This window comes from Phalangium opilio, unplaced genomic scaffold (assembly GCF_054372755.1).
Source record: "Phalangium opilio isolate 3A_F unplaced genomic scaffold, DU_Popi_V2 ptg000070l_1, whole genome shotgun sequence".
Lineage (NCBI taxonomy): Eukaryota > Metazoa > Arthropoda > Arachnida > Opiliones > Phalangiidae > Phalangium > Phalangium opilio.
Genome location: NW_028324182.1, coordinates 329,959 through 346,756, shown reverse-complemented (window position 1 = coordinate 346,756; position 16,798 = coordinate 329,959). Strand labels below are relative to the sequence as shown.

The 16,798-nt window shown below is 38.3% G+C and overlaps 32 non-coding genes and 23 pseudogenes across 32 annotated transcripts; all 55 read left to right on the top strand.

The window, feature by feature from the left end:
* Positions 1–10: 10 nt before the first annotated feature.
* On the top strand, positions 11–129 carry LOC149659896 (5S ribosomal RNA; annotated as a pseudogene).
* Positions 130–377: 248 nt separating this feature from the next.
* On the top strand, positions 378–496 carry LOC149659895 (5S ribosomal RNA; annotated as a pseudogene).
* A 137-nt stretch (positions 497–633) lies between these two features.
* LOC149659894 (5S ribosomal RNA) lies at positions 634–752 on the top strand. Its single transcript, XR_016369782.1, has one exon. It is a non-coding gene; the product is annotated as a 5S ribosomal RNA (ribosomal RNA).
* Positions 753–889: 137 nt separating this feature from the next.
* Positions 890–1,008, top strand: LOC149659893 (5S ribosomal RNA; annotated as a pseudogene).
* A 137-nt stretch (positions 1,009–1,145) lies between these two features.
* On the top strand, positions 1,146–1,248 carry LOC149659892 (5S ribosomal RNA; annotated as a pseudogene).
* A 122-nt stretch (positions 1,249–1,370) lies between these two features.
* Positions 1,371–1,489, top strand: LOC149659891 (5S ribosomal RNA). Its single transcript, XR_016369709.1, has one exon. It is a non-coding gene; the product is annotated as a 5S ribosomal RNA (ribosomal RNA).
* Positions 1,490–1,626: 137 nt separating this feature from the next.
* On the top strand, positions 1,627–1,745 carry LOC149659890 (5S ribosomal RNA). Its single transcript, XR_016369269.1, has one exon. It is a non-coding gene; the product is annotated as a 5S ribosomal RNA (ribosomal RNA).
* Positions 1,746–1,882: 137 nt separating this feature from the next.
* On the top strand, positions 1,883–2,001 carry LOC149659889 (5S ribosomal RNA). The gene has a single exon (XR_016369301.1). It is a non-coding gene; the product is annotated as a 5S ribosomal RNA (ribosomal RNA).
* Positions 2,002–2,137: 136 nt separating this feature from the next.
* Positions 2,138–2,256, top strand: LOC149659888 (5S ribosomal RNA). Its single transcript, XR_016369300.1, has one exon. It is a non-coding gene; the product is annotated as a 5S ribosomal RNA (ribosomal RNA).
* A 137-nt stretch (positions 2,257–2,393) lies between these two features.
* Positions 2,394–2,512, top strand: LOC149659887 (5S ribosomal RNA). The gene has a single exon (XR_016369299.1). It is a non-coding gene; the product is annotated as a 5S ribosomal RNA (ribosomal RNA).
* A 248-nt stretch (positions 2,513–2,760) lies between these two features.
* On the top strand, positions 2,761–2,879 carry LOC149659886 (5S ribosomal RNA; annotated as a pseudogene).
* A 137-nt stretch (positions 2,880–3,016) lies between these two features.
* LOC149659885 (5S ribosomal RNA) lies at positions 3,017–3,135 on the top strand. Its single transcript, XR_016369781.1, has one exon. It is a non-coding gene; the product is annotated as a 5S ribosomal RNA (ribosomal RNA).
* Positions 3,136–3,272: 137 nt separating this feature from the next.
* Positions 3,273–3,391, top strand: LOC149659884 (5S ribosomal RNA; annotated as a pseudogene).
* A 248-nt stretch (positions 3,392–3,639) lies between these two features.
* Positions 3,640–3,758, top strand: LOC149659883 (5S ribosomal RNA; annotated as a pseudogene).
* Positions 3,759–3,895: 137 nt separating this feature from the next.
* Positions 3,896–4,014, top strand: LOC149659882 (5S ribosomal RNA). Its single transcript, XR_016369780.1, has one exon. It is a non-coding gene; the product is annotated as a 5S ribosomal RNA (ribosomal RNA).
* A 362-nt stretch (positions 4,015–4,376) lies between these two features.
* Positions 4,377–4,495, top strand: LOC149659881 (5S ribosomal RNA). The gene has a single exon (XR_016369748.1). It is a non-coding gene; the product is annotated as a 5S ribosomal RNA (ribosomal RNA).
* A 137-nt stretch (positions 4,496–4,632) lies between these two features.
* Positions 4,633–4,751, top strand: LOC149659880 (5S ribosomal RNA). The gene has a single exon (XR_016369268.1). It is a non-coding gene; the product is annotated as a 5S ribosomal RNA (ribosomal RNA).
* A 137-nt stretch (positions 4,752–4,888) lies between these two features.
* Positions 4,889–5,007, top strand: LOC149659879 (5S ribosomal RNA). Its single transcript, XR_016369298.1, has one exon. It is a non-coding gene; the product is annotated as a 5S ribosomal RNA (ribosomal RNA).
* A 137-nt stretch (positions 5,008–5,144) lies between these two features.
* On the top strand, positions 5,145–5,263 carry LOC149659878 (5S ribosomal RNA). Its single transcript, XR_016369779.1, has one exon. It is a non-coding gene; the product is annotated as a 5S ribosomal RNA (ribosomal RNA).
* Positions 5,264–5,400: 137 nt separating this feature from the next.
* Positions 5,401–5,519, top strand: LOC149659877 (5S ribosomal RNA; annotated as a pseudogene).
* A 137-nt stretch (positions 5,520–5,656) lies between these two features.
* On the top strand, positions 5,657–5,759 carry LOC149659876 (5S ribosomal RNA; annotated as a pseudogene).
* Positions 5,760–5,881: 122 nt separating this feature from the next.
* Positions 5,882–6,000, top strand: LOC149659875 (5S ribosomal RNA). The gene has a single exon (XR_016369708.1). It is a non-coding gene; the product is annotated as a 5S ribosomal RNA (ribosomal RNA).
* A 137-nt stretch (positions 6,001–6,137) lies between these two features.
* Positions 6,138–6,256, top strand: LOC149659874 (5S ribosomal RNA). The gene has a single exon (XR_016369266.1). It is a non-coding gene; the product is annotated as a 5S ribosomal RNA (ribosomal RNA).
* A 137-nt stretch (positions 6,257–6,393) lies between these two features.
* LOC149659873 (5S ribosomal RNA) lies at positions 6,394–6,512 on the top strand. Its single transcript, XR_016369778.1, has one exon. It is a non-coding gene; the product is annotated as a 5S ribosomal RNA (ribosomal RNA).
* Positions 6,513–6,649: 137 nt separating this feature from the next.
* Positions 6,650–6,768, top strand: LOC149659872 (5S ribosomal RNA; annotated as a pseudogene).
* Positions 6,769–6,905: 137 nt separating this feature from the next.
* Positions 6,906–7,008, top strand: LOC149659871 (5S ribosomal RNA; annotated as a pseudogene).
* A 122-nt stretch (positions 7,009–7,130) lies between these two features.
* LOC149659870 (5S ribosomal RNA) lies at positions 7,131–7,249 on the top strand. Its single transcript, XR_016369297.1, has one exon. It is a non-coding gene; the product is annotated as a 5S ribosomal RNA (ribosomal RNA).
* Positions 7,250–7,386: 137 nt separating this feature from the next.
* LOC149659869 (5S ribosomal RNA) lies at positions 7,387–7,505 on the top strand. The gene has a single exon (XR_016369776.1). It is a non-coding gene; the product is annotated as a 5S ribosomal RNA (ribosomal RNA).
* Positions 7,506–7,642: 137 nt separating this feature from the next.
* LOC149659868 (5S ribosomal RNA) lies at positions 7,643–7,761 on the top strand (annotated as a pseudogene).
* Positions 7,762–7,898: 137 nt separating this feature from the next.
* Positions 7,899–8,001, top strand: LOC149659867 (5S ribosomal RNA; annotated as a pseudogene).
* A 122-nt stretch (positions 8,002–8,123) lies between these two features.
* Positions 8,124–8,242, top strand: LOC149659866 (5S ribosomal RNA; annotated as a pseudogene).
* Positions 8,243–8,380: 138 nt separating this feature from the next.
* On the top strand, positions 8,381–8,499 carry LOC149659865 (5S ribosomal RNA). Its single transcript, XR_016369540.1, has one exon. It is a non-coding gene; the product is annotated as a 5S ribosomal RNA (ribosomal RNA).
* A 137-nt stretch (positions 8,500–8,636) lies between these two features.
* LOC149659864 (5S ribosomal RNA) lies at positions 8,637–8,755 on the top strand (annotated as a pseudogene).
* A 137-nt stretch (positions 8,756–8,892) lies between these two features.
* Positions 8,893–9,011, top strand: LOC149659863 (5S ribosomal RNA). The gene has a single exon (XR_016369775.1). It is a non-coding gene; the product is annotated as a 5S ribosomal RNA (ribosomal RNA).
* Positions 9,012–9,148: 137 nt separating this feature from the next.
* On the top strand, positions 9,149–9,267 carry LOC149659862 (5S ribosomal RNA; annotated as a pseudogene).
* A 137-nt stretch (positions 9,268–9,404) lies between these two features.
* On the top strand, positions 9,405–9,507 carry LOC149659861 (5S ribosomal RNA; annotated as a pseudogene).
* A 122-nt stretch (positions 9,508–9,629) lies between these two features.
* LOC149659860 (5S ribosomal RNA) lies at positions 9,630–9,748 on the top strand. Its single transcript, XR_016369296.1, has one exon. It is a non-coding gene; the product is annotated as a 5S ribosomal RNA (ribosomal RNA).
* A 137-nt stretch (positions 9,749–9,885) lies between these two features.
* LOC149659859 (5S ribosomal RNA) lies at positions 9,886–10,004 on the top strand. The gene has a single exon (XR_016369774.1). It is a non-coding gene; the product is annotated as a 5S ribosomal RNA (ribosomal RNA).
* A 137-nt stretch (positions 10,005–10,141) lies between these two features.
* Positions 10,142–10,260, top strand: LOC149659858 (5S ribosomal RNA; annotated as a pseudogene).
* Positions 10,261–10,397: 137 nt separating this feature from the next.
* On the top strand, positions 10,398–10,500 carry LOC149659857 (5S ribosomal RNA; annotated as a pseudogene).
* A 122-nt stretch (positions 10,501–10,622) lies between these two features.
* LOC149659856 (5S ribosomal RNA) lies at positions 10,623–10,741 on the top strand (annotated as a pseudogene).
* A 138-nt stretch (positions 10,742–10,879) lies between these two features.
* On the top strand, positions 10,880–10,998 carry LOC149659855 (5S ribosomal RNA). The gene has a single exon (XR_016369222.1). It is a non-coding gene; the product is annotated as a 5S ribosomal RNA (ribosomal RNA).
* Positions 10,999–11,135: 137 nt separating this feature from the next.
* Positions 11,136–11,254, top strand: LOC149659854 (5S ribosomal RNA). Its single transcript, XR_016369265.1, has one exon. It is a non-coding gene; the product is annotated as a 5S ribosomal RNA (ribosomal RNA).
* A 137-nt stretch (positions 11,255–11,391) lies between these two features.
* LOC149659853 (5S ribosomal RNA) lies at positions 11,392–11,510 on the top strand. Its single transcript, XR_016369294.1, has one exon. It is a non-coding gene; the product is annotated as a 5S ribosomal RNA (ribosomal RNA).
* Positions 11,511–11,645: 135 nt separating this feature from the next.
* On the top strand, positions 11,646–11,764 carry LOC149659852 (5S ribosomal RNA). Its single transcript, XR_016369293.1, has one exon. It is a non-coding gene; the product is annotated as a 5S ribosomal RNA (ribosomal RNA).
* A 137-nt stretch (positions 11,765–11,901) lies between these two features.
* Positions 11,902–12,020, top strand: LOC149659851 (5S ribosomal RNA). Its single transcript, XR_016369773.1, has one exon. It is a non-coding gene; the product is annotated as a 5S ribosomal RNA (ribosomal RNA).
* A 137-nt stretch (positions 12,021–12,157) lies between these two features.
* On the top strand, positions 12,158–12,276 carry LOC149659850 (5S ribosomal RNA; annotated as a pseudogene).
* Positions 12,277–12,413: 137 nt separating this feature from the next.
* On the top strand, positions 12,414–12,516 carry LOC149659849 (5S ribosomal RNA; annotated as a pseudogene).
* Positions 12,517–12,638: 122 nt separating this feature from the next.
* LOC149659848 (5S ribosomal RNA) lies at positions 12,639–12,757 on the top strand (annotated as a pseudogene).
* A 138-nt stretch (positions 12,758–12,895) lies between these two features.
* LOC149659847 (5S ribosomal RNA) lies at positions 12,896–13,014 on the top strand. Its single transcript, XR_016369220.1, has one exon. It is a non-coding gene; the product is annotated as a 5S ribosomal RNA (ribosomal RNA).
* A 137-nt stretch (positions 13,015–13,151) lies between these two features.
* Positions 13,152–13,270, top strand: LOC149659846 (5S ribosomal RNA). Its single transcript, XR_016369264.1, has one exon. It is a non-coding gene; the product is annotated as a 5S ribosomal RNA (ribosomal RNA).
* A 137-nt stretch (positions 13,271–13,407) lies between these two features.
* On the top strand, positions 13,408–13,526 carry LOC149659845 (5S ribosomal RNA). The gene has a single exon (XR_016369292.1). It is a non-coding gene; the product is annotated as a 5S ribosomal RNA (ribosomal RNA).
* Positions 13,527–13,661: 135 nt separating this feature from the next.
* On the top strand, positions 13,662–13,780 carry LOC149659844 (5S ribosomal RNA). Its single transcript, XR_016369291.1, has one exon. It is a non-coding gene; the product is annotated as a 5S ribosomal RNA (ribosomal RNA).
* A 392-nt stretch (positions 13,781–14,172) lies between these two features.
* LOC149659843 (5S ribosomal RNA) lies at positions 14,173–14,291 on the top strand. The gene has a single exon (XR_016369502.1). It is a non-coding gene; the product is annotated as a 5S ribosomal RNA (ribosomal RNA).
* Positions 14,292–14,429: 138 nt separating this feature from the next.
* LOC149659842 (5S ribosomal RNA) lies at positions 14,430–14,548 on the top strand. Its single transcript, XR_016369539.1, has one exon. It is a non-coding gene; the product is annotated as a 5S ribosomal RNA (ribosomal RNA).
* The last annotated feature ends 2,250 nt before the right edge of the window (positions 14,549–16,798 follow it).

The following is a 16,798-nucleotide window of genomic DNA, read 5'->3' as shown; positions in this document are numbered from 1 at the left end:
TAGCACTCTCGGCAACGGCCATATCACGCTGAAAACACCGGTTCTCGTCCGATCACCGAAGTTAAGAAGCGTCGAGCGCAGTCAGTACTTGGGATGGAGGCCACTTAGGAACACTGCGTGCCGTTGGCTTTTTCACTTTTTTTTCCTCTTTTAAATTCCAATAGATATGAAAAAAGCAAACATATTTTCTTTTTGTTATTGTTTTAAAAAGATGATGGTTAACACTGCGTGCCGTTGGCTTTTTCACTTATTTTTCCTCTTTTAAATTCCAATAGATATGAAAAAAGCAAACATGTTTTCTTTTTGTTATTGTTTTAAAAAGATGATGGTTAATTTGTCTCACTTAATTTAAATTCGAATTATTATCTAGCACTCTCGGCAACGGCCATATCACGCTGAAAACACCGGTTCTCGTCCGATCACCGAAGTTAAGAAGCGTCGAGCGCAGTCAGTACTTGGGATGGAGGCCACTTAGGAACACTGCGTGCCGTTGGCTTTTTCACTTTTTTTTCCTCTTTTAAATTCCAATAGATATGAAGAAGGCAAACATATTTTCTTTTTGTTATTGTTTTAAAAAGATGATGGTTAATTTGTCTCACTTAATTTAAATTCGAATTATTATCTAGCACTCTCGGCAACGGCCATATCACGCTGAAAACACCGGTTCTCGTCCGATCACCGAAGTTAAGAAGCGTCGAGCGCAGTCAGTACTTGGGAGGGAGACCACTTAGGAACACTGCGTGCCGTTGGCTTTTTCACTTATTTTTCCTCTTTTAAATTCCAATAGATATGAAAAAAGCAAACATATTTTCTTTTTGTTATTGTTTTAAAAAGATGATGGTTAATTTGTCTCACTTAATTTAAATTCGAATTATTATCTAGCACTCTCGGCAACGGCCATATCACGCTGAAAACACCGGTTCTCGTCCGATCACCGAAGTTAAGAAGCGTCGAGCGCAGTCAGTACTTGGGATGGAGGCCACTTAGGAACACTGCGTGCCGTTGGCTTTTTCACTTTTTTTTCCTCTTTTAAATTCCAATAGATATGAAGAAAGCAAACATATTTTCTTTTTGTTATTGTTTTAAAAAGATGATGGTTAATTTGTCTCACTTAATTTAAATTCGAATTATTATCTAGCACTCTCGGCAACGGCCATATCACGCTGAAAACACCGGTTCTCGTCCGATCACCGAAGTTAAGCAGCGTCGAGCGCAGTCAGTACTTGTAAACTTTGCGTGCCGTTGGCTTTTTCACTTTTATTTCCTCTTTTAAATTCCATGAGATATGAAAAAAGCAAACAAATCTTCTTTTTCTTATTGATTTATAAAGATGAAGGTTAATTAAATTCGAATTATTAAATAGCACTCTCGGCAACAGCCATATCACGCTGAAAACACCGGTTCTCGTCCGATCACCGAAGTTAAGCAGCGTCGAGCGCAGTAAGTACTTGGGAGGGAGACCACTTAGGAACACTGCGTGCCGTTGGCTTTTTCACTTTTTTTTCCTCTTTTAAATTCCAATAGATATGAAAAAAGCCAACATATTTTCTTTTTGTTATTGTTTTAAAAAGATGAAGGTTAATTTGTCTCACTTAATTTAAATTCGAATTATTAAATAGCACTCTCGGCAACGGCCATATCACGCTGAAAACACCGGTTCTCGTCCGATCACCGAAGTTAAGCAGCGTTGAGCGCAGTCAGTACTTGGGAGGGAGAACACTTAGGAACACTGCGTGCCGTTGGCTTTTTCACTTTTTTTTCCTCTTTTAAATTCCAATAGATATGAAAAAAGCAAACATATTTTCTTTTTGTTATTGTTTTAAAAAGATGATGGTTAATTTGTCTCACTTAATTTAAATTCGAATTATTAAATAGCACTCTCGGCAACGGCCATATCACGCTGAAAACACCGGTTCTCGTCCGATCACCGAAGTTAAGCAGCGTCGAGCGCAGTCAGTACTTGGGAGGGAGACCACTTAGGAACACTGCGTGCCGTTGGCTTTTTCACTTTTTTTTCCTCTTTTAAATTCCTATAGATATGAAAAAAGCAAACATATTTTCTTTTGTTATTGTTTTAAAAAGATGAAGGTTAATTTGTCTCACTTAATTTAAATTCGAATTATTAAATAGCACTCTCGGCAACGGCCATATCACGCTGAAAACACCGGTTCTCGTCCGATCACCGAAGTTAAGCAGCGTCGAGCGCAGTCAGTACTTGGGAGGGAGACCACTTAGGAACACTGCGTGCCGTTGGCTTTTTCACTTTTTTTTCCTCTTTTAAATTCCAATAGATATGAAAAAAGCAAACATATTTTCTTTTTGTTATTGTTTTAAAAAGATGATGGTTAATTTGTCTCACTTAATTTAAATTCGAATTATTATCTAGCACTCTCGGCAACGGCCATATCACGCTGAAAACACCGGTTCTCGTCCGATCACCGAAGTTAAGCAGCGTCGAGCGCAGTCAGTACTTGGGAGGGAGACCACTTAGGAACACTGCGTGCCGTTGGCTTTTTCACTTTTTTTTCCTCTTTTAAATTCCAATAGATATGAAAAAAGCAAACATATTTTCTTTTTGTTATTGTTTTAAAAAGATGATGGTTAACACTGCGTGCCGTTGGCTTTTTCACTTATTTTTCCTCTTTTAAATTCCAATAGATATGAAAAAAGCAAACATGTTTTCTTTTTGTTATTGTTTTAAAAAGATGATGGTTAATTTGTCTCACTTAATTTAAATTCGAATTATTATCTAGCACTCTCGGCAACGGCCATATCACGCTGAAAACACCGGTTCTCGTCCGATCACCGAAGTTAAGAAGCGTCGAGCGCAGTCAGTACTTGGGATGGAGGCCACTTAGGAACACTGCGTGCCGTTGGCTTTTTCACTTTTTTTTCCTCTTTTAAATTCCAATAGATATGAAGAAAGCAAACATATTTTCTTTTTGTTATTGTTTTAAAAAGATGATGGTTAATTTGTCTCACTTAATTTAAATTCGAATTATTATCTAGCACTCTCGGCAACGGCCATATCACGCTGAAAACACCGGTTCTCGTCCGATCACCGAAGTTAAGAAGCGTCGAGCGCAGTCAGTACTTGGGAGGGAGACCACTTAGGAACACTGCGTGCCGTTGGCTTTTTCACTTATTTTTCCTCTTTTAAATTCCAATAGATATGAAAAAAGCAAACATATTTTCTTTTTGTTATTGTTTTAAAAAGATGATGGTTAATTTGTCTCACTTAATTTAAATTCGAATTATTATCTAGCACTCTCGGCAACGGCCATATCACGCTGAAAACACCGGTTCTCGTCCGATCACCGAAGTTAAGAAGCGTCGAGCGCAGTCAGTACTTGGGATGGAGGCCACTTAGGAACACTGCGTGCCGTTGGCTTTTTCACTTTTTTTTCCTCTTTTAAATTCCAATAGATATGAAAAAAGCAAACATATTTTCTTTTTGTTATTGTTTTAAAAAGATGATGGTTAACACTGCGTGCCGTTGGCTTTTTCACTTATTTTTCCTCTTTTAAATTCCAATAGATATGAAAAAAGCAAACATGTTTTCTTTTTGTTATTGTTTTAAAAAGATGATGGTTAATTTGTCTCACTTAATTTAAATTCGAATTATTATCTAGCACTCTCGGCAACGGCCATATCACGCTGAAAACACCGGTTCTCGTCCGATCACCGAAGTTAAGAAGCGTCGAGCGCAGTCAGTACTTGGGATGGAGGCCACTTAGGAACACTGCGTGCCGTTGGCTTTTTCACTTTTTTTTCCTCTTTTAAATTCCAATAGATATGAAGAAAGCAAACATATTTTCTTTTTGTTATTGTTTTAAAAAGATGATGGTTAATTTGTCTCACTTAATTTAAATTCGAATTATTATCTAGCACTCTCGGCAACGGCCATATCACGCTGAAAACACCGGTTCTCGTCCGATCACCGAAGTTAAGAAGCGTCGAGCGCAGTCAGTACTTGGGAGGGAGACCACTTAGGAACACTGCGTGCCGTTGGCTTTTTCACTTATTTTTCCTCTTTTAAATTCCAATAGATATGAAAAAAGCAAACATATTTTCTTTTTGTTATTGTTTTAAAAAGATGATGGTTAATTTGTCTCACTTAATTTAAATTCGAATTATTATCTAGCACTCTCGGCAACGGCCATATCACGCTGAAAACACCGGTTCTCGTCCGATCACCGAAGTTAAGAAGCGTCGAGCGCAGTCAGTACTTGTAAACTTTGCGTGCCGTTGGCTTTTTCACTTTTATTTCCTCTTTTAAATTCCATGAGATATGAAAAAAGCAAACAAATCTTCTTTTTCTTATTGATTTATAAAGATGAAGGTTAATTAAATTCGAATTATTAAATAGCACTCTCGGCAACAGCCATATCACGCTGAAAACACCGGTTCTCGTCCGATCACCGAAGTTAAGCAGCGTCGAGCGCAGTAAGTACCTGGGAGGGAGACCACTTAGGAACACTGCGTGCCGTTGGCTTTTTCACTTTTTTTTCCTCTTTTAAATTCCAATAGATATGAAAAAAGCCAACATATTTTCTTTTTGTTATTGTTTTAAAAAGATGAAGGTTAATTTGTCTCACTTAATTTAAATTCGAATTATTAAATAGCACTCTCGGCAACGGCCATATCACGCTGAAAACACCGGTTCTCGTCCGATCACCGAAGTTAAGCAGCGTTGAGCGCAGTCAGTACTTGGGAGGGAGAACACTTAGGAACACTGCGTGCCGTTGGCTTTTTCACTTTTTTTTCCTCTTTTAAATTCCAATAGATATGAAAAAAGCAAACATATTTTCTTTTTGTTATTGTTTTAAAAAGATGATGGTTAATTTGTCTCACTTAATTTAAATTCGAATTATTAAATAGCACTCTCGGCAACGGCCATATCACGCTGAAAACACCGGTTCTCGTCCGATCACCGAAGTTAAGCAGCGTCGAGCGCAGTCAGTACTTGGGAGGGAGACCACTTAGGAACACTGCGTGCCGTTGGCTTTTTCACTTTTTTTTCCTCTTTTAAATTCCAATAGATATGAAGAAAGCAAACATATTTTCTTTTTGTTATTGTTTTTAAAAGATGATGGTTAATTTGTCTCACTTAATTTAAATTCGAATTATTATCTAGCACTCTCGGCAACGGCCATATCACGCTGAAAACACCGGTTCTCGTCCGATCACCGAAGTTAAGAAGCGTCGAGCGCAGTCAGTACTTGGGAGGGAGACCACTTAGGAACACTGCGTGCCGTTGGCTTTTTCACTTATTTTTCCTCTTTTAAATTCCAATAGATATGAAAAAAGCAAACATATTTTCTTTTTGTTATTGTTTTAAAAAGATGATGGTTAATTTGTCTCACTTAATTTAAATTCGAATTATTATCTAGCACTCTCGGCAACGGCCATATCACGCTGAAAACACCGGTTCTCGTCCGATCACCGAAGTTAAGAAGCGTCGAGCGCAGTCAGTACTTGGGATGGAGGCCACTTAGGAACACTGCGTGCCGTTGGCTTTTTCACTTTTTTTTCCTCTTTTAAATTCCAATAGATATGAAGAAAGCAAACATATTTTCTTTTTGTTATTGTTTTAAAAAGATGATGGTTAATTTGTCTCACTTAATTTAAATTCGAATTATTATCTAGCACTCTCGGCAACGGCCATATCACGCTGAAAACACCGGTTCTCGTCCGATCACCGAAGTTAAGCAGCGTCGAGCGCAGTCAGTACTTGTAAACTTTGCGTGCCGTTGGCTTTTTCACTTTTATTTCCTCTTTTAAATTCCATGAGATATGAAAAAAGCAAACAAATCTTCTTTTTCTTATTGATTTATAAAGATGAAGGTTAATTAAATTCGAATTATTAAATAGCACTCTCGGCAACAGCCATATCACGCTGAAAACACCGGTTCTCGTCCGATCACCGAAGTTAAGCAGCGTCGAGCGCAGTAAGTACTTGGGAGGGAGACCACTTAGGAACACTGCGTGCCGTTGGCTTTTTCACTTTTTTTTCCTCTTTTAAATTCCAATAGATATGAAAAAAGCCAACATATTTTCTTTTTGTTATTGTTTTAAAAAGATGAAGGTTAATTTGTCTCACTTAATTTAAATTCGAATTATTAAATAGCACTCTCGGCAACGGCCATATCACGCTGAAAACACCGGTTCTCGTCCGATCACCGAAGTTAAGCAGCGTTGAGCGCAGTCAGTACTTGGGAGGGAGAACACTTAGGAACACTGCGTGCCGTTGGCTTTTTCACTTTTTTTTCCTCTTTTAAATTCCAATAGATATGAAGAAAGCAAACATATTTTCTTTTTGTTATTGTTTTTAAAAGATGATGGTTAATTTGTCTCACTTAATTTAAATTCGAATTATTATCTAGCACTCTCGGCAACGGCCATATCACGCTGAAAACACCGGTTCTCGTCCGATCACCGAAGTTAAGAAGCGTCGAGCGCAGTCAGTACTTGGGAGGGAGACCACTTAGGAACACTGCGTGCCGTTGGCTTTTTCACTTATTTTTCCTCTTTTAAATTCCAATAGATATGAAAAAAGCAAACATATTTTCTTTTTGTTATTGTTTTAAAAAGATGATGGTTAATTTGTCTCACTTAATTTAAATTCGAATTATTATCTAGCACTCTCGGCAACGGCCATATCACGCTGAAAACACCGGTTCTCGTCCGATCACCGAAGTTAAGAAGCGTCGAGCGCAGTCAGTACTTGGGATGGAGGCCACTTAGGAACACTGCGTGCCGTTGGCTTTTTCACTTTTTTTTCCTCTTTTAAATTCCAATAGATATGAAGAAAGCAAACATATTTTCTTTTTGTTATTGTTTTAAAAAGATGATGGTTAATTTGTCTCACTTAATTTAAATTCGAATTATTATCTAGCACTCTCGGCAACGGCCATATCACGCTGAAAACACCGGTTCTCGTCCGATCACCGAAGTTAAGCAGCGTCGAGCGCAGTCAGTACTTGTAAACTTTGCGTGCCGTTGGCTTTTTCACTTTTATTTCCTCTTTTAAATTCCATGAGATATGAAAAAAGCAAACAAATCTTCTTTTTCTTATTGATTTATAAAGATGAAGGTTAATTAAATTCGAATTATTAAATAGCACTCTCGGCAACGGCCATATCACGCTGAAAACACCGGTTCTCGTCCGATCACCGAAGTTAAGCAGCGTCGAGCGCAGTCAGTACTTGGGAGGGAGACCACTTAGGAACACTGCGTGCCGTTGGCTTTTTCACTTTTTTTTCCTCTTTTAAATTCCAATAGATATGAAGAAAGCAAACATATTTTCTTTTTGTTATTGTTTTAAAAAGATGATGGTTAATTTGTCTCACTTAATTTAAATTCGAATTATTATCTAGCACTCTCGGCAACGGCCATATCACGCTGAAAACACCGGTTCTCGTCCGATCACCGAAGTTAAGAAGCGTCGAGCGCAGTCAGTACTTGGGAGGGAGACCACTTAGGAACACTGCGTGCCGTTGGCTTTTTCACTTATTTTTCCTCTTTTAAATTCCAATAGATATGAAAAAAGCAAACATATTTTCTTTTTGTTATTGTTTTAAAAAGATGATGGTTAATTTGTCTCACTTAATTTAAATTCGAATTATTATCTAGCACTCTCGGCAACGGCCATATCACGCTGAAAACACCGGTTCTCGTCCGATCACCGAAGTTAAGAAGCGTCGAGCGCAGTCAGTACTTGGGATGGAGGCCACTTAGGAACACTGCGTGCCGTTGGCTTTTTCACTTTTTTTTCCTCTTTTAAATTCCAATAGATATGAAGAAAGCAAACATATTTTCTTTTTGTTATTGTTTTAAAAAGATGATGGTTAATTTGTCTCACTTAATTTAAATTCGAATTATTATCTAGCACTCTCGGCAACGGCCATATCACGCTGAAAACACCGGTTCTCGTCCGATCACCGAAGTTAAGCAGCGTCGAGCGCAGTCAGTACTTGTAAACTTTGCGTGCCGTTGGCTTTTTCACTTTTATTTCCTCTTTTAAATTCCATGAGATATGAAAAAAGCAAACAAATCTTCTTTTTCTTATTGATTTATAAAGATGAAGGTTAATTAAATTCGAATTATTAAATAGCACTCTCGGCAACAGCCATATCACGCTGAAAACACCGGTTCTCGTCCGATCACCGAAGTTAAGCAGCGTCGAGCGCAGTCAGTACTTGGGAGGGAGAACACTTAGGAACACTGCGTGCCGTTGGCTTTTTCACTATTTTTTTCCTCTTTTAAATTCCTATAGATATGAAAAAAGCAAACATATTTTCTTTTTGTTATTGTATTAAAAAGATGAAGGTCAATTTGTCTCACTTAATTTAAATTCGAATTATTATCTAGCACTCTCGGCAACGGCCATATCACGCTGAAAACACCGGTTCTCGTCGGATCACCGAAGTTAAGCAGCGTCGAGCGCAGTAAGTACTTGGGAGGGAGACCACTTAGGAACACTGCGTGCCGTTGGCTTTTTCACTTTTTTTTCCTCTTTTAAATTCCAATAGATATGAAAAAAGCCAACATATTTTCTTTTTGTTATTGTTTTAAAAAGATGAAGGTTAATTTGTCTCACTTAATTTAAATTCGAATTATTAAATAGCACTCTCGGCAACGGCCATATCACGCTGAAAACACCGGTTCTCGTCCGATCACCGAAGTTAAGCAGCGTTGAGCGCAGTCAGTACTTGGGAGGGAGAACACTTAGGAACACTGCGTGTCGTTGGCTTTTTCACTTTTTTTTCCTCTTTTAAATTCCAATAGATATGAAGAAAGCAAACATATTTTCTTTTTGTTATTGTTTTAAAAAGATGATGGTTAATTTGTCTCACTTAATTTAAATTCGAATTATTATCTAGCAATCTCGGCAACGGCCATATCACGCTGAAAACACCGGTTCTCGTCCGATCACCGAAGTTAAGAAGCGTCGAGCGCAGTCAGTACTTGGGAGGGAGACCACTTAGGAACACTGCGTGCCGTTGGCTTTTTCACTTATTTTTCCTCTTTTAAATTCCAATAGATATGAAAAAAGCAAACATATTTTCTTTTTGTTATTGTTTTAAAAAGATGATGGTTAATTTGTCTCACTTAATTTAAATTCGAATTATTATCTAGCACTCTCGGCAACGGCCATATCACGCTGAAAACACAGGTTCTCGTCCGATCACCGAAGTTAAGAAGCGTCGAGCGCAGTCAGTACTTGGGATGGAGGCCACTTAGGAACACTGCGTGCCGTTGGCTTTTTCACTTTTTTTTCCTCTTTTAAATTCCAATAGATATGAAGAAAGCAAACATATTTTCTTTTTGTTATTGTTTTAAAAAGATGATGGTTAATTTGTCTCACTTAATTTAAATTCGAATTATTATCTAGCACTCTCGGCAACGGCCATATCACGCTGAAAACACCGGTTCTCGTCCGATCACCGAAGTTAAGCAGCGTCGAGCGCAGTCAGTACTTGTAAACTTTGCGTGCCGTTGGCTTTTTCACTTTTATTTCCTCTTTTAAATTCCATGAGATATGAAAAAAGCAAACAAATCTTCTTTTTCTTATTGATTTATAAAGATGAAGGTTAATTAAATTCGAATTATTAAATAGCACTCTCGGCAACGGCCATATCACGCTGAAAACACCGGTTCTCGTCCGATCACCGAAGTTAAGCAGCGTCGAGCGCAGTCAGTACTTGGGAGGGAGACCACTTAGGAACACTGCGTGCCGTTGGCTTTTTCACTTTTTTTTCCTCTTTTAAATTCCAATAGATATGAAGAAAGCAAACATATTTTCTTTTTGTTATTGTTTTAAAAAGATGATGGTTAATTTGTCTCACTTAATTTAAATTCGAATTATTATCTAGCACTCTCGGCAACGGCCATATCACGCTGAAAACACCGGTTCTCGTCCGATCACCGAAGTTAAGAAGCGTCGAGCGCAGTCAGTACTTGGGAGGGAGACCACTTAGGAACACTGCGTGCCGTTGGCTTTTTCACTTATTTTTCCTCTTTTAAATTCCAATAGATATGAAAAAAGCAAACATATTTTCTTTTTGTTATTGTTTTAAAAAGATGATGGTTAATTTGTCTCACTTAATTTAAATTCGAATTATTATCTAGCACTCTCGGCAACGGCCATATCACGCTGAAAACACCGGTTCTCGTCCGATCACCGAAGTTAAGAAGCGTCGAGCGCAGTCAGTACTTGGGATGGAGGCCACTTAGGAACACTGCGTGCCGTTGGCTTTTTCACTTTTTTTTCCTCTTTTAAATTCCAATAGATATGAAGAAAGCAAACATATTTTCTTTTTGTTATTGTTTTAAAAAGATGATGGTTAATTTGTCTCACTTAATTTAAATTCGAATTATTATCTAGCACTCTCGGCAACGGCCATATCACGCTGAAAACACCGGTTCTCGTCCGATCACCGAAGTTAAGCAGCGTCGAGCGCAGTCAGTACTTGTAAACTTTGCGTGCCGTTGGCTTTTTCACTTTTATTTCCTCTTTTAAATTCCATGAGATATGAAAAAAGCAAACAAATCTTCTTTTTCTTATTGATTTATAAAGATGAAGGTTAATTAAATTCGAATTATTAAATAGCACTCTCGGCAACAGCCATATCACGCTGAAAACACCGGTTCTCGTCCGATCACCGAAGTTAAGCAGCGTCGAGCGCAGTCAGTACTTGGGAGGGAGAACACTTAGGAACACTGCGTGCCGTTGGCTTTTTCACTATTTTTTTCCTCTTTTAAATTCCTATAGATATGAAAAAAGCAAACATATTTTCTTTTTGTTATTGTATTAAAAAGATGAAGGTCAATTTGTCTCACTTAATTTAAATTCGAATTATTATCTAGCACTCTCGGCAACGGCCATATCACGCTGAAAACTCCGGTTCTCGTCGGATCACCGAAGTTAAGCAGCGTCGAGCGCAGTAAGTACTTGGGAGGGAGACCACTTAGGAACACTGCGTGCCGTTGGCTTTTTCACTTTTTTTTCCTCTTTTAAATTCCAATAGATATGAAAAAAGCCAACATATTTTCTTTTTGTTATTGTTTTAAAAAGATGAAGGTTAATTTGTCTCACTTAATTTAAATTCGAATTATTAAATAGCACTCTCGGCAACGGCCATATCACGCTGAAAACACCGGTTCTCGTCCGATCACCGAAGTTAAGCAGCGTTGAGCGCAGTCAGTACTTGGGAGGGAGAACACTTAGGAACACTGCGTGCCGTTGGCTTTTTCACTTTTTTTTCCTCTTTTAAATTCCAATAGATATGAAAAAAGCAAACATATTTTCTTTTTGTTATTGTTTTAAAAAGATGATGGTTAATTTGTCTCACTTAATTTAAATTCGAATTATTAAATAGCACTCTCGGCAACGGCCATATCACGCTGAAAACACCGGTTCTCGTCCGATCACCGAAGTTAAGCAGCGTCGAGCGCAGTCAGTACTTGGGAGGGAGACCACTTAGGAACACTGCGTGCCGTTGGCTTTTTCACTTTTTTTCCTCTTTTAAATTCCTATAGATATGAAAAAAGCAAACATATTTTCTTTTGTTATTGTTTTAAAAAGATGAAGGTTAATTTGTCTCACTTAATTTAAATTCGAATTATTAAATAGCACTCTCGGCAACGGCCATATCACGCTGAAAACACCGGTTCTCGTCCGATCACCGAAGTTAAGCAGCGTCGAGCGCAGTCAGTACTTGGGAGGGAGACCACTTAGGAACACTGCGTGCCGTTGGCTTTTTCACTTTTTTTTCCTCTTTTAAATTCCAATAGATATGAAGAAAGCAAACATATTTTCTTTTTGTTATTGTTTTAAAAAGATGATGGTTAATTTGTCTCACTTAATTTAAATTCGAATTATTATCTAGCACTCTCGGCAACGGCCATATCACGCTGAAAACACCGGTTCTCGTCCGATCACCGAAGTTAAGAAGCGTCGAGCGCAGTCAGTACTTGGGAGGGAGACCACTTAGGAACACTGCGTGCCGTTGGCTTTTTCACTTATTTTTCCTCTTTTAAATTCCAATAGATATGAAAAAAGCAAACATATTTTCTTTTTGTTATTGTTTTAAAAAGATGATGGTTAATTTGTCTCACTTAATTTAAATTCGAATTATTATCTAGCACTCTCGGCAACGGCCATATCACGCTGAAAACACCGGTTCTCGTCCGATCACCGAAGTTAAGAAGCGTCGAGCGCAGTCAGTACTTGGGATGGAGGCCACTTAGGAACACTGCGTGCCGTTGGCTTTTTCACTTTTTTTTCCTCTTTTAAATTCCAATAGATATGAAGAAAGCAAACATATTTTCTTTTTGTTATTGTTTTAAAAAGATGATGGTTAATTTGTCTCACTTAATTTAAATTCGAATTATTATCTAGCACTCTCGGCAACGGCCATATCACGCTGAAAACACCGGTTCTCGTCCGATCACCGAAGTTAAGCAGCGTCGAGCGCAGTCAGTACTTGTAAACTTTGCGTGCCGTTGGCTTTTTCACTTTTATTTCCTCTTTTAAATTCCATGAGATATGAAAAAAGCAAACAAATCTTCTTTTTCTTATTGATTTATAAAGATGAAGGTTAATTAAATTCGAATTATTAAATAGCACTCTCGGCAACAGCCATATCACGCTGAAAACACCGGTTCTCGTCCGATCACCGAAGTTAAGCAGCGTCGAGCGCAGTCAGTACTTGGGAGGGAGAACACTTAGGAACACTGCGTGCCGTTGGCTTTTTCACTATTTTTTTCCTCTTTTAAATTCCTATAGATATGAAAAAAGCAAACATATTTTCTTTTTGTTATTGTATTAAAAAGATGAAGGTCAATTTGTCTCACTTAATTTAAATTCGAATTATTATCTAGCACTCTCGGCAACGGCCATATCACGCTGAAAACTCCGGTTCTCGTCGGATCACCGAAGTTAAGCAGCGTCGAGCGCAGTAAGTACTTGGGAGGGAGACCACTTAGGAACACTGCGTGCCGTTGGCTTTTTCACTTTTTTTTCCTCTTTTAAATTCCAATAGATATGAAAAAAGCCAACATATTTTCTTTTTGTTATTGTTTTAAAAAGATGAAGGTTAATTTGTCTCACTTAATTTAAATTCGAATTATTAAATAGCACTCTCGGCAACGGCCATATCACGCTGAAAACACCGGTTCTCGTCCGATCACCGAAGTTAAGCAGCGTTGAGCGCAGTCAGTACTTGGGAGGGAGAACACTTAGGAACACTGCGTGCCGTTGGCTTTTTCACTTTTTTTTCCTCTTTTAAATTCCAATAGATATGAAAAAAGCAAACATATTTTCTTTTTGTTATTGTTTTAAAAAGATGATGGTTAATTTGTCTCACTTAATTTAAATTCGAATTATTAAATAGCACTCTCGGCAACGGCCATATCACGCTGAAAACACCGGTTCTCGTCCGATCACCGAAGTTAAGCAGCGTCGAGCGCAGTCAGTACTTGGGAGGGAGACCACTTAGGAACACTGCGTGCCGTTGGCTTTTTCACTTTTTTTCCTCTTTTAAATTCCTATAGATATGAAAAAAGCAAACATATTTTCTTTTGTTATTGTTTTAAAAAGATGAAGGTTAATTTGTCTCACTTAATTTAAATTCGAATTATTAAATAGCACTCTCGGCAACGGCCATATCACGCTGAAAACACCGGTTCTCGTCCGATCACCGAAGTTAAGCAGCGTCGAGCGCAGTCAGTACTTGGGAGGGAGACCACTTAGGAACACTGCGTGCCGTTGGCTTTTTCACTTTTTTTTCCTCTTTTAAATTCCAATAGATATGAAAAAAGCAAACATATTTTCTAATTATTATCTAGCACTCTCGGCAACGGCCATATCACGCTGAAAACACCGGTTCTCGTTGCCGTTGGCTTTTTCACTTTTTTTTCCTCTTTTAAATTCCTATAGATATGAAAAAAGCAAACATATTTTCTTTTTTTCACTTAATTTAAATTCGAATTATTAAATAGCACTCTCGGCAACGGCCATATCACGCTGAAAACACCGGTTCTCGTCACTTTTAAATTCCTATAGATATGAAAAAAGCAAACATATTTTCTTTTGTTATTGTTTTAAAAAGATGAAGGTTAATTTGTCTCACTTAATTTAAATTCGAATTATTAAATAGCACTCTCGGCAACGGCCATATCACGCTGAAAACACCGGTTCTCGTCCGATCACCGAAGTTAAGCAGCGTCGGGCGCAGTCAGTACTTGGGAGGGAGACCACTTAGGAACACTGCGTGCCGTTGGCTTTTTCACTATTTTTTTCCTCTTTTAAATTCCTATAGATATGAAAAAAGCAAACATATTTTCTTTTTGTTATTGTATTAAAAAGATGAAGGTCAATTTGTCTCACTTAATTTAAATTCGAATTATTATCTAGCACTCTCGGCAACGGCCATATCACGCTGAAAACACCGGTTCTCGTCGGATCACCGAAGTTAAGCAGCGTCGAGCGCAGTAAGTACTTGGGAGGGAGACCACTTAGGAACACTGCGTGCCGTTGGCTTTTTCACTTTTTTTTTCCTCTTTTAAATTCCAATAGATATGAAAAAAGCCAACATATTTTCTTTTTACCTCTCCGAGTGACGTATGTCACGGAGAGGTTCTAATTTCGACGTGTCTGTGTGTGTGTGTGTGTGTGGGTGTGTGTGTGTGTGTGTGTGTGTGTCTGTCTGTTGTTATACCCACGTGACCGCGTTCGCAGTTTGCAAATCGGAGCAAACGTGTTCTCAATTTCCGGAAATTTCGAAAATTGTATTACACTTACAGGATATTACTCCATTGCCTGTCTAACATCACCAGCCTCTGGTCTTTGTCCATCCCACATGGACACCAGTCTGTACACACTGGCTTCTAATCACAATCGTCTGCTCCTCTTTGTCCATCCCACATGGACACCAGTCTGTACACACTGGCTTCTAATCCCCACCCTCTTGTGGTCTTTGTCCATCCCACATGGACAGCAGTCTGTACACCTGGCTTCTAACACCACCATCTTCTGGTCTTTGTTTTTGTCCATCCCACATGGACACCAGTCTGTACACCTGGCTTCTAACACCACCATCTTCTGGTCTTTGTTTTTGTCCATCCCACATGGACACCATTCTGTACACCTGGCTTCTACTCCATCATCATCGTTAAGGTTAAGACATACGCGGCGATCGGCCAGGGTTACGAGAAACGTCCGGCCTCCCTAAGGTGGGGCTTCCACCAAAGGTTCACGCAATTGCGCTGTTCTTATCCATAGCTGCGATTCGACACCCTTATATACTACCTATTTGAGTAAGGCGACGCAACCGGCGTATGCTTCATTTCAAACGCCAATATTAGTCAAGTCTCTCAAGAATGTTTAATTATTCTTTTTCAAAACGATGTAACGCTCAATAAGGCGAACAACTATCGAAGAAAATATTTAATATTAATTATATTTATATTAATATTTAAGATAATCATGTCTCTAAACTCAAAATTAATACGGAAAGGGTTAAACAGTAGTCTATGTGTTTGTCTATATGTGTCCGTCCGTTGTTACACTAGTGCGCTGCGTTAGAAGTTCGTTTTTGTTTTGATGTGTAAAGAAATCCTTCAGAACCTTAATATTCCCGTTTTCCATAATATAAAATGAATATGTGGAAATATTTTTCGTAATTATGATGCATTTAGTACTTTTGTAGCTTTAAAGCTCTATTTCATTTTGATATTCCAAAGATTTTTTTTAATATTATTATTTAAAATGGATGTTTATATATTACTTAAGCTATACTACATCTGTTTATAGCATAATCCTTCCTAAAGTGAATACAAGCGCAACGCTACAATGTTGGTCAAATGAACTGTTATTTGTTAATAGGCCTAGTGAACCAAAAAGTAAACGCTTGGGTTTGGTTTTCGTTTCTGTAATGCAGAGACATTAACGGTTCAGAGTGAGCCGAAAGTTAAATACACTATTAAATAATTAGGCTTAGATTATATAATCATGGTGGAAATCTGGGCCGCGTTCAGCAGAGCCCAGCGCTGTTAGCAGTGTCCTACATAACGGGATTGTGTTTTTGAATTTTGACTTCACGGTGCTTAGCGCTGAGCTAGCGCGGTCTTCAAAGAAAATAGTCGGCTTTTTGGATAACGTGACGTAAAACGTGTAGTTCTCAGCTTGGCGAAAAAACCATGGATGAATCAATACAAATAGCTCTATGGGACTATAGCTATTTAATTGGCGTGAAACCAGTTGATCACGCGAGAATTTTAAGAGATATGTTAGTTTCTAATTTTAATTATAAAAGTTGTTATCTATCTCTATAAATATGTTATCATACAATTTTTGTTAAGCCTTGGTACCTTGCACGCTTTATTGCGCTAGCGTCATTTATAAAACGCCGATGACCGGAGAAAAGCTATGACGACAGAGCTCACCGGTAAACATTTCCAAAATCCGCTGTCTTTTTTGGTGAGCTCTGCTGAACGCAGCCCAGACCAGTGAAAGGTCTGATCCTAATCGGATAATAGCTTCGTGTTTTCATGCTTTTCATAGTACGCATTTACTTTCAGTGTGTGTAGCCACAAATAAGCTTTGGTGTTATGTAACGTTAACAGTCATGTTGACAAACTAAGAAAATCGTTGAGGTGAAACGAGAGGATAGTGTTTATATGGAAACCCTGTTGTGAATATGGCTTTGAACATAGAGGGCATACAGTTGAGGAGTAGAAAATTGGGCCTTTACAAACACGTAAAGGTAGTATCCCTCCAAAGTTTTATCTC